Source organism: Kogia breviceps, chromosome 2 (genome assembly GCF_026419965.1).
Source record: "Kogia breviceps isolate mKogBre1 chromosome 2, mKogBre1 haplotype 1, whole genome shotgun sequence".
Lineage (NCBI taxonomy): Eukaryota > Metazoa > Chordata > Mammalia > Artiodactyla > Physeteridae > Kogia > Kogia breviceps.
The window spans coordinates 6,678,825-6,690,130 of NC_081311.1; the positions used below are offsets into that span (position 1 = coordinate 6,678,825).

At 42.1% G+C, this 11,306-nt stretch overlaps 1 pseudogene; it reads left to right on the forward strand.

The window, feature by feature from the left end:
* The first annotated feature begins 10,447 nt into the window (after positions 1-10,447).
* On the forward strand, positions 10,448-10,547 carry LOC131751678 (U6 spliceosomal RNA; annotated as a pseudogene).
* Positions 10,548-11,306: the final 759 nt, after the last annotated feature.

The following is an 11,306-nucleotide window of genomic DNA, read 5'->3' on the forward strand; positions in this document are numbered from 1 at the left end:
TTGATGATAAAAGAGAGTCCTCCATCCACCCTCCTCCCCGCATTAATTCACAGGTACTGTGATAGTCTATGACTCTTTCTGTTTTAAGAAAATGCTGGTACAAGGATAGGAGTTGGGCTACCCAGGTTACATAGATCATGATTTGAGACCTTAGAGGAGCACTTCATTATAAATAAAAGGCAGTTCCCACGTTCTAGAAAATACATCAAAATGCTTTCTAAGGTTGCTCTATCCCTAAGATTCCCAAATTCATTGTGTAATTTATTGTTGTTTGTTATTTGGATACCCTCCACTGAATGGTGAGCAAAAGAAGCAATTTTTTATTCTTTCTTTTTCAATAAGTCAGTGCAAAAAATTCTATGCATTCTAACCTGTTTGGTCTCCCACAATGCCCTTTACCTTGAAAGAAAATGAAGAATTATTATAGAAATCCACCTAAAAGTTTTTAATCCAAATGAGCTAGGCTGTTTTTTTCCTGCTACTGGTGCAGTATTTTCTCACGGTTATGTTCTTGAAACATGAATCTGTGATAGTTTAAGAGCTGAATACATAATTTAATACTGCCCAAGGCCAGCATTAGCTAAAGCAGATGTTTGTGAAAGATGCATGTCTTTACTGGAGGTTTGAGCTGCCCTAATTCCGTCCATTTCACTCCGCCTCCTTTTTGGTGCTCACTATATCCGTCTCTTCTGCAGCAGCGACTGATAACAGACACCGCCCTTAAAGGTACCCCAGGAGAGCCCAGTGCACACGACCGTGAAGCTGCCCCAAACGCAGAAGGTGGTTGTCTTTGAGGGCTAGTTTACATATGCAGCTGTTGACACGTCATTGAATCCCTGAATCTCACAAAAGGAAGGACTCTCAGACCGTTACTGGTTCTCCTCGATGTCTGGATTCTCCACAATACCCCAGCCACACGGTTAAACACCTGCGGTGATGGGAAACTCTCAGAGGTACACATTTGCTCTGTGACTGCATACTTCTCACAAGGAAGCAGTTTGAGGTTGGAGACGAGGAGCGTCAGCTCTGGAACCCCAGCTCTGCCCTGTCCTCCCTGTGCGACCCTGAGCTATTTAATTTAGCCTGTCTCTGTTTCCTCATGGCATTTACCTCAAAGGGTTGTTTTGAGGATCCAACAAGATAATGGATATAAAGCCCTTAACACAGTTTCCGGCATATTGTAAAAGCTAAGTGGAAGCCATTATTATAATTTAATTTTTAGTCAATGTCCTTTTCACTGGATTTCTACCCTTTGATTCTGGTTCTGCCCCCCTAGAGCTAGCTAGCTGCTGATCTCTCTTCCACGTGCCTGTCGTCCAGATATTTGAAAATGTTCATCATTTTCACCCCTTTTCCCCCGACCCTTTGGGCTCTTTATTACAGTCGCTGACATTTCTCCACATGGCCAACGTTCTCTCTCGGCCCTAGGCTTTTGCACCCGCTGTTTTCTCTCAGCCTGGACTTCCTCCTCTGTCTCTTCCAACCCCCTTCGGCCTGATTAAATCCAGCTCATCCTTCAGGCCTCCACTAAGATGTCCCTTCTGCCTGCAAGCATTCCCTGACCCCTGCCGTATTTCCCAGAACCAACTGTCCCTTATTTCCCCCAAGCATTACCTTCAGTTTTGCAAGAAGAGGAAGATACAAGGAAAGAATTAGGCAGAGGGGAGGGGAAAAAACATATGGATCATTATTGAAAAAAAGTAACCCTGCAGGGCTTCCCTGGTGGCGCAGTGGTTGAGAGTCCGCCTGCCGATGCAGGGGACGCGGGTTCGTGCCCCGGTCCGGGAGGATCCCGCGTGCCGCGGAGCGGCTGGGCCCGTGAGCCGTGGCCGCTGCGCCTGCGCGCCCGGAGCCTGTGCTCCGCAACGACGGGAGAGGCCACGACAGTGAGAGGCCCGTGTAACACACACACACACACAAAAAGTAACCCTGCAGCAATATGGACACTGGACTAAAATCACTAACAGAGGATAATACTAATAATGCCATGTCTTTGGGGGGCAGTGACTTTACCTCTTAATGGCTGAGACCGTTGGTCTCCAGGAGGTAGGGGCAGTGTCTTCCTCATTGCTGATCTCCAGGGCCTTGCACAGTGAGGCTCACGAGATATTTCTTTTTTTTTTTTTTCCCTCTCACCAGGGAAACCGAGATATTTCTTAAACATGTCTGTAAACTTCTTTTCTGTGAGCTTACACATCCCTTTTCCAACCTGCTCCTCCTGACAAAATCGGGGAGTCAACAGAGCTTTTTTATTTTCAACCCTCTTTGCAGAGGAATAAATTGAGAACTCAGAAGCATCAGCTCCTGAGAGACAAATCCAGTCCTAGCTATTCAGAGCAGGACTCTTTCACAACACTAAATGTCTCTCTCTTTCCTCCCCCATTGCACACAGAAGGCTCCACACATACAGCTTGACAAACAAGAAGTTAAACTGTAGATAGATATCTGCACAGACCCTTTCTCTTGTGAGGAAAAAAAAGGATTATATCCATCATTTTTATTTCACAGCGAAAGTAAAGACAGGAAGGCAGATCTCTGGTATCACGAAATGGTAGGAGGTCCGAGGGTACTCTGTACCATCCCAGCTCAGCCTAATTCTTGGCCTTGGTCTAAGTGTTACGTTGTCATCTGAAGAACCACAGCTTGATCCTCATGCAGTATCTGGTGTTGGTTATGTCTGCTAGTGCTAGCCATGTCCTCCTCTTAGCTAGGATGATTCCATTACTCAGGAGGGCCCTTCTAGGAAACAAGCAAAAGCAGAGACCTTTTCTGTTCGGAAGGTACCTTGCCCAGCCTTGGCAGTGAGGTGAAGGCCTTCTTACAAAGTCTGGGCTGAAGTTAGGAATAGGTCTCCATCTTCCTTTGTCTTCTGGAAAGACTTGAGCCCTGAGCTGATCGTGAACATTGAGTGCTTCTCCAAATGTCTGGAAACAGTTAGAGAGACTTTTGACCAAGGCCAGAGAAACAACTGTTTATTCTTTTTTGCTCTCCATCTCCAGTCTCTCCCTTGGGTGTATTAAATCCAAGCCAGTGACAGCCCTGGCCAAATAGCAGGCTAGAGTCCACAGCTGTGCTTTGCTAGTGCTGAGACCCAACCGAAAAGCAATCATGAAGCTGACCCTGAGGGTTTGTGGAGACAGGCATAAGTAGACTACAGGCCCAGTAAGGAGACTGGACTATGAACACAGACTCACCAGCCCAGAAGCCTGTTTGGAAGCTCAGGCTACCCCAGAAGCCTCTGTTGTCCCAGCCACCCCAGAGGAACGCACTTAGCCCAGTGTAAGGGGAAGATGGGAAGGTGGAAAGGGAGTCAGCCTCCTTGAAGGAGAAGGTGGGAAGGGAGTCAGCCTCCTTGAAGGAGAACGTACCATGATGAGCTCTGAGGCCGGTGAGAAGGCAGAGCTCACAACAATGTGGCCCAGATGGATTCTGAGCCTTTATCTTGGGAATTCAAAAATCAGAGGTGATGGCATCTGACCCCTGAGTCAGCTAGGGCAAGAAGGGAAACCATGGGATTTGGAGAGGGAAGGGGTCACCACCGCGAGACTTAACTTTTATAGGAGCCTTTGCCAGTCTGGTCTACGAACCCTGCCTGAACATTAAAAAAATATTCTAGATTTACTCCCCTGAGTTAGACTGCAAAACAGTATACAGTTCCCTAAAGTTTCAATTTTTAGTCATTTGTCAAGATCACATGTATGCCTTTTTGAAATTCTATGCAAAAGCCTGTGGCCATTGAACTGTAGTAAATGTAGACACTTTAACTGATAGATTGATAGATAACATAGTGTAGCTCAACAGGATAAAATTTTTTTAAAAAACCTTCTTAACACAGTTATTCGTACTTATAAATAGTGAAAAGGATTCATGTTTGGTTTAACTAATTCTCCTTTCACCTCAAGAAACAGCTTTGGGGCTTTGTTCACTGTAGGTGAGGCCGGATGAGTCAAAATGAGCCAGCTGAGATGACACCACATTGGCATAAAGTAAACAAAGAAGGCAGGAGACTCGACTGAATTTCAAGAAAAATAAGTGCTATCACTTGAGAAATACTGAGATGTTAGGTGTCAGAATTTGACCTGCCAGGTTAGGGGGCTTACAGGGAAACCTGCACATGTAGTTCTATGATCTCCAGAGTGTAGCAGGATTACACAGCTTACTGTGGAAGCTGTAACATATTCCCAGCTTCCCTTTTCTGGGAAATAATTTTACGTTATGACTGTTTGTGACTAAAATGTAGTTCTATTGCACAAAATCATCATCAGAGCCATCTTCCTCTCTGTCCAGGCATCTGAATTACATCCGTAATATGCCTTCAGGCATATTACATACAATTAGGAAAGCTTTAGTAGCTCATTTTTTTCCCCAAATATGTAATTTTGGCTGAATAATATTAAGGGATTAAAAAAAAGATACCATTACATTAACTGAAATTATTACTATTTTAATTTGCCTGCAAAGCCTTTATTTCAAGTATCGTTTCTTATAACTTGTAACTTGGTGGGTATCATAATCCTGATAGAGTTTTAGCTACTTGATAGCCTGAGACATTTGAGGGGGAATCATTCTCAAAATCAGTTTAATGAGCACTTCTGGTGTTAACTGTGAACAGCTATTTTCCACACTCTTAAAGCGCATGACGAAACCGGGGACTTACGCCACCTTTTTTAACGTAACACCTGGTGTTCTGTTCCTGCCCGCTCCTGACCCTAACAATCATCCTCCAGGAACGCCTAGCCAATTTATGGAATTGATGGACTACAGAAAAAGCAGAGGAGCTGAGCCAGTTCCTGAAATAGCAAGTTTTAAGATGAACTTCTGGAACAACCACCTTCAGGTGCCATACAATGAAATTTTCTCATAATTTTCAACCAACCAAGCCTTTGCCAAGAGGGTATTATTTGCTGGAGAAAGTGACATCCCTGAGAATACAGAAAGCAAATCACTGAGAGCAGTGGAAATATGTAACCACTCACTATATTTTCTCTTCAACTGAAACATGGTGCAAACCTGGGAGACAGTGCTCTGTGAAATGTTAATCATCATACATACAGCATATGGTGGTCTTGTGGTAAAGGTGGTGCTTGGAATGTCTCCCCTCTGCTCCAAACACAGCAATGACAAGATACACAGCCAATATTTCGTATGTATTTTACAAATTAAATTAAATATTAAATACATATTATAAGTGTAAAACTATGGCTAAGCTGAAAAATAAACTACACACCCTAACAGACCAGAAACAGAACTACAAAGCAGGAAGTGTCATGAGCCAGAAGTGTACGGGACTTTGAGCACTAAAGCAGGCGGGGGGTAAAGATCTGACTGCCTCCTGTGGGGTAACCTGGGCAGGCGCATCCTGTGTACAGTCGGAGACAAAGTTGGGCTTTCTGCACCCAACTAAGAGCTGGGTCATGCTTTTAACATGTGAAAGGAGCCCCCCCAACCCCTAATTGCCATTCACTGACTGTGGCAGCGGCAGAAGGAAGCAGGGCAGCAGCGCTGACAACTCTTGGGCCAAGCTGTCCTCTGGTCCAGTGGCCGGCCCTGGGACAGCGCCAGTATCACTGTGGGAATGGACACTGAATTACTAGGTTAAGACCTGGGGTCCCAGGGAGCTTCCTAATGTCCACAAACAGGGAGACGGGGGAGGGGAAGTATATAGCGAGGGGGAAAACACCACTCAAGATGAACCTGCAAGCTAAAATATCAAAAAAGCAACACTCAGCAAAGGAGCCCCCAATCTCAAATGTCAGATGTATTAGTTTTGTATTGCTGCTGTAACAAATTACCACAAACTCAGTGACTTAACACAACACAAATTTATTATGTTACAATTTTGTGGTTCAGAAGACTGAACCGGACCTCAGTATGGTCAAAGCTAGGGGCCGGCAGGCTGATTCCTCACTGGAGGTTCTGGGGAGCATCCATTACCTTGCCCTTTCCAGCTCCTCGAGGCTGCCTGCATCCCTTGGCTCATGGCTCCTTCCTCCACCTTCAAAACCTGCAACAGTGGGTCAAGTTCTCACACTGCATCACACTGAACTCCTCTTCTTCCTCCATCTTCCACATTAAGGACCCTTGTGAATATATCAGGCCCACCTAGATAATCTGGGATAAACTCTCTGTCTTCAAGTACATTGGTTAACAGCCTTAATTTTATCTGCAACCTTAATTCTCCTTTTCCATGTTATGTAACATATTCACAGGATTAGGATGTAAACATCTTTGTAGGGGGACATTATTCACTCTATTGGATCAGGAGACTGATTTACTGCTGACAAAAGTGGAGTGATAGAGCCACCTCAAAAATCACTTTACAATAACTATCTGTAGGAGCCCCCAAAAGATAAAAGTAGGAATAACACCAATTTTAAAAAGCAAAGAAACTATGAAGGATTTTATGCATGGCTAACATAGTAGAAAGTCTGTGAGTTTGGGGGTAGATTTGATAAGCTGAATATCTCAATTCTTTTCTTATCTACTGCTAGTATGCTTTCTTGGGTTGAAAAATAATTTTTTTTGATGTTTAGCATCCTTTTTATTGTGCTTACTTATTTTTATAAGGAACAAGTAACATATACTACATCTTCCCAATGCCCAAGGTAATGCAGTAATAACAGAATTCTAAAAAAAATAAATCCTGGAAATTGCATTAAATACTGCTTTAATTAGGAATTGCTATAAAAAAACAAGTAACATTATACATTATTTTTCCAATGAGTTTCGGTTTGAGAAACTGAACAGCAGAACCAGATCTTTAAGCTTTGAGTCACGGCAAAAAATGAAAACAAAACCTACATTTCCCAGACTCTCTTGCAGCTAAAGAAACCAATGTGATTTAGGTTTGACCAATCAGATGCACCTTCATGAGACCTACATGTGGAGCTGAGTTCAATGGAGGCAGAGACTAGGATGCAAGGAGACATCCATTTTTCTCCTGTGCATTTAGCAGGCACAGTGTGGTCCTGAGGTTAGGATTTCCAGCTGCAATTTCTCATCAGCAGATTGCAGCCTAAGTGGTGACTCCCTAGAACCAATAATTGCAGCGGTGGCCTCGTGATCCCCGGAAAGCCACTAACATCGGAGATCTGCAGTGACCCTGGGGGTGACAGTTACTGCTGCAGCTTCCTGACTCATTGCCCTTGGAAGCTAGGTTCTACAAAACTGTCCTGGGAGTCATTCCTGAAGGTCAGTGGAGAGCCTGCTCTTCTAATGAACGTTTAAGTTTCTAATTCCCTGTATAACATCTCTTTCTGCCTAAAATAATAAAAGTACCTTCTATTTTTTTTTTTTTTTTTTTTTTTTTTTTTGCGGTATGCGGGCCTCTCACTGCTGTGGCCCCTCCCGTTGCGGAGCACAGGCTCCGGACACGCAGGCCCAGCGGCCATGGCTCACGGGCCCAGCCGCTCCGCGGCATGTGGGATCCTCCCGGACCAGGGCACGAACCCGCGTCCCCTGCATCGGCAGGCGGACTCCCAACCACTGCGCCACCAGGGAAGCCCCAGTACCTTCTATTTTTTACAACAGTACCCTGATTGATGTATGCACAACATATATTTCCCCAAATCAGGGGCAGAATGCTATTAATTGTACTTTCTTCACAAGAGTTAGTGGTACTCTGTTATCTTTCTCTTCTATCATTACAAATTAGCCAGTATGTACAGGTAAACAAGCTGTGCGTAACTAAACTTTAGTTTAAATTATAAACGAGTGACTTTACAAGATTAAAAATATGTCACCGGACAGCTGGAAAGAGACAAAAATGATTTTCTAGAGAGCATCATAATTTTTTTTTTCATTTTAATTAAAGTATCTTGGAATTAGTAAAATAGTCCTGAGGTAATAAGGGCCACAGTAGCATTTGGTTAACAGTATTAACACATTATCTCTCTAGTCCCTGATGGCCTGTGTCAGGGTAGCAAGAAAGAATTCGTTTTCTTGACCTCTTTATTTCAAATGAGGCATATTATAAAGGAAGACGCTTGAGCCTTAATGCCTTTTTTCATTTTCTGTCGTCAGAAAATGAGTTACACGGTCATTTGAGGTGGGCTTAACTGGCCGAGTCACCCTCCTCTGTGGCTTTGCCCAGTGCTGCCGTGGGAAGCTCAAAAATCCTCCACTCAAGGGATTTCTACACGAGTGTGGGTGGATCGAGGTAAGAACCTGGTCTGGAATGTGAGGGGGTTTTTTGGTTTTGTGTGTGTGTGTGTGTGTGTGTGTGTGTGTGTGTGTGTGTGTGTGTTTTGTGTTTTTTTTGGTACTGCTATTTAGAAAAATAATGGTGGCTCCTTCGATTTGTCTAGTAGAATCAAAATAGCTGAGAGTCTCCCCCTGGAGAAAACTCACCAGCCATTGCTATAGCCAAAGAAAATTCCAAATATCAAAGTTTGGATTTACTTCTGTAGCTTTCTCACATACTACTTGAGATCATAATTCTTTTTTTACTTTAAGATTATGACATGAACCCATTCAGAGACTACCAGACTCCCGTTAACTTTTTCACCTAGCAATTGTTTCTATAAGAAAATTTTACATGCTGTTTGTTTTCTTTAAAATCAGTTTTTCAAAAGGAGTATATGTTGCCACAGGGGATGGTGAGTCAATGACAATAATAGTTGAAGAAAAAATTATTTTTCAATTAAGAGATTAAAATCTGAAGAAAAGCAACAATTATCTAAGTGAAGAATGGCCTCGTGTGTTGTAGCCAGGTAGCTCCGTCGTTTAGACCAGTAATCTTTAATAAGACGCAGAGCATCCCTGTTACTAGGGGCATTGTGGGGGCACAGATGCCACTGCACCCAGGAGGGGGGAGGGTTACTACGGGAAGGGCATTGAAAATATGTGCACCCTTTATACACCATACCTGAGCTCCCTCTATTAGCTCTTAAACTGTAGGAAAATGGGTTTTCCCACCTTATCCTTATTTGGAATTTTGATCTAAAATGCATTCTATAGTTCAGATTTGGCTAAGTATTCCTAGTACAGAAATATGCAGATATTTTCATCTGGAAGAAAGTGCTGCTGAGTAGGGGATCAGAAGGTAAGAAAAAATAAGTATGTGTAAGCATAAAAAAGTCAAAATATAGTTGAGCACCTAATTGGACAACTGCCTTCTGCCACTTCAGCACTTGACTCTTCCTGGCTACTTGCACCCTATTGTTAAAGTAGAATCAATCATTTGCCATGACCAGGTTTTAGGAAAATATGTGAGAGTCAGTCAGGCAAAAAATCAGTTTGAAATAGATGAAATATTCCATCTGAGTGGCTTCTACCAGGAGAGAATGTTTCTAGGAGCACAGTATTTTTAATCTTGTTTTTTAAAAAAATAGTTTAATGTATAAATCACTCAATTGTAAAGGCACTTCAATTTTATTTTCCTTTAGTTTTGAGGTTTTGGAATTGCTCTGTGCAGTTCCAAGTAAAAGCTCTTAGATAAAACTTGAATGCTGAAAACCACCATCACAAATGTGCAAGTACAACTATAAATTTATACAACAATCAAGCTGTTTGTAGTTTGCAAAATTTGCTAATAAAATGCAGAAGTAGGGTTTCCATTTACACTCTCTGGCACTGGCACTGCATGTATATCTTGGGTGCAGGCAAAAGATGGAAAATTCCATGCATAGAGAATCTTTTGTGGATGCGACAGTTTGCTAATATCTTAATGAGTGAATTATGATAATTACGAAAATCTTAGCTTTACATTATTTGTGAAGTGTATGTGTGTGTGTGTCTGTGTGCCAGCCTTCCCAGGCAAACACACCATTCCGATTCAGCAGCACTCAATGAGGAACATTTCTGTACTAATAATACAAAATGGATCTTAAACTGCTGCATATTAATCAAATTCATTAAAGTACATTCATTAATTTGTGTGTATAACAGCTAAACCGGGAATGTAGAGTTTGCACAAAATACATATATTAATAAATGCTAAAACTTCAACATGAGTAATAGCTTTAAAAATATTTTCATAAAGCAAAATTCTAAGGGGTAATACTGATAATTCTTTAAAATATTTCCACGTTCACTTCCTGTTATTAGCTTTAAGTGGAATAGTAACTAAATAGTGTTATTTAGCTTTAAGTGGAAAAAATATGGAAAAAGAAAATAACTAAGAAAGGGTAAGTCCAAAAGATTGTAAAAAAAATGATATAATATTGAGCAACGTTAATATTAAATTTCCTATTTCTCCTTCAAATCAATTTAAAACTATGTTCAGGGCATGTTAGACATGATCACCTTCTGTGTACGAAGAAGCATGTATTCGAAGCTATATTAGGAAACAGCCTTTCACTTCCTGTATGGGACTAGAGGCTGGGAGGGGCGTGGTGAAGGAAAATACAGCCATGAGGGTGTATCCTGTATACTTACATGTCTAAAACTAATGGAAAATTTTACATAAGTTAGGAGACCTAAGACTTGTGTTAACAATCAATGACTAGTGCTCGCTTCAGCAGCACATACACTAAAATTGGAATGATATGAAGATTAGTATGGTCCCTTCATTAAGAATGACATGCAAATTCACATTCCATATTTTTTATTTTTATTTTTAGGTATTATTTTTGGCTGCGTTGGGTCTTCGTTGCTGCGCACGGGCTTTCTCTAGTTGCGGTGAGCGGGGGCTACTCTTCATTGTGGTGCGCCAGCTTCTCATTGCGGTGGCTCCTCTTGTTGCGGAGCACGGGCTGTAGGCACAAGGGCTTCACTAGGTGTGACACATGGGCTCAGTAGTTGTGGCTCACGGGCTCTAGAGCTCAGGCTCAGTAGTTGTGGCACACGGGCTTAGTTGCTCCGCCGCATGTGGAATCTTCCCAGACCAGGACTCGAACCTGTGTCCCCTGCATTGGCAGGCGGATTCTTAACCACTGCGCCACCAGGGAAGTCCCTTTATTTTTTTTAAAAAAAAGGTAACTATAGGGTGTGATAGATGTGTTAACTTTATTGTGGTGATCATTTCAAAATGTACACATATCATCATGTTTTACACTTTAATATATACAATTTTATTTGTCAATTTGTCAAAAAAGAAAAAAAAATGATGACTTTTCTAACACATTGTTTTTTACCTGAATGCTAACTGCTGTGAAGACAAGACTCATTTCCTTGTCCTCTGCAGCACTGAGCACAGTGCCTGGCATGGAAAATGTACTCAATTAATATTAAATCTAAACTAACTATTGTACAGAGCAAAATAGAGTTAGAGTTATAGTAAGAGGTGTAAACATAACATCCACAGAGGAAACATTGGCAAGGCTTCGGGTCAGAGGGTGTGTGTTGACTGGAAGCTTCTTCAGGAC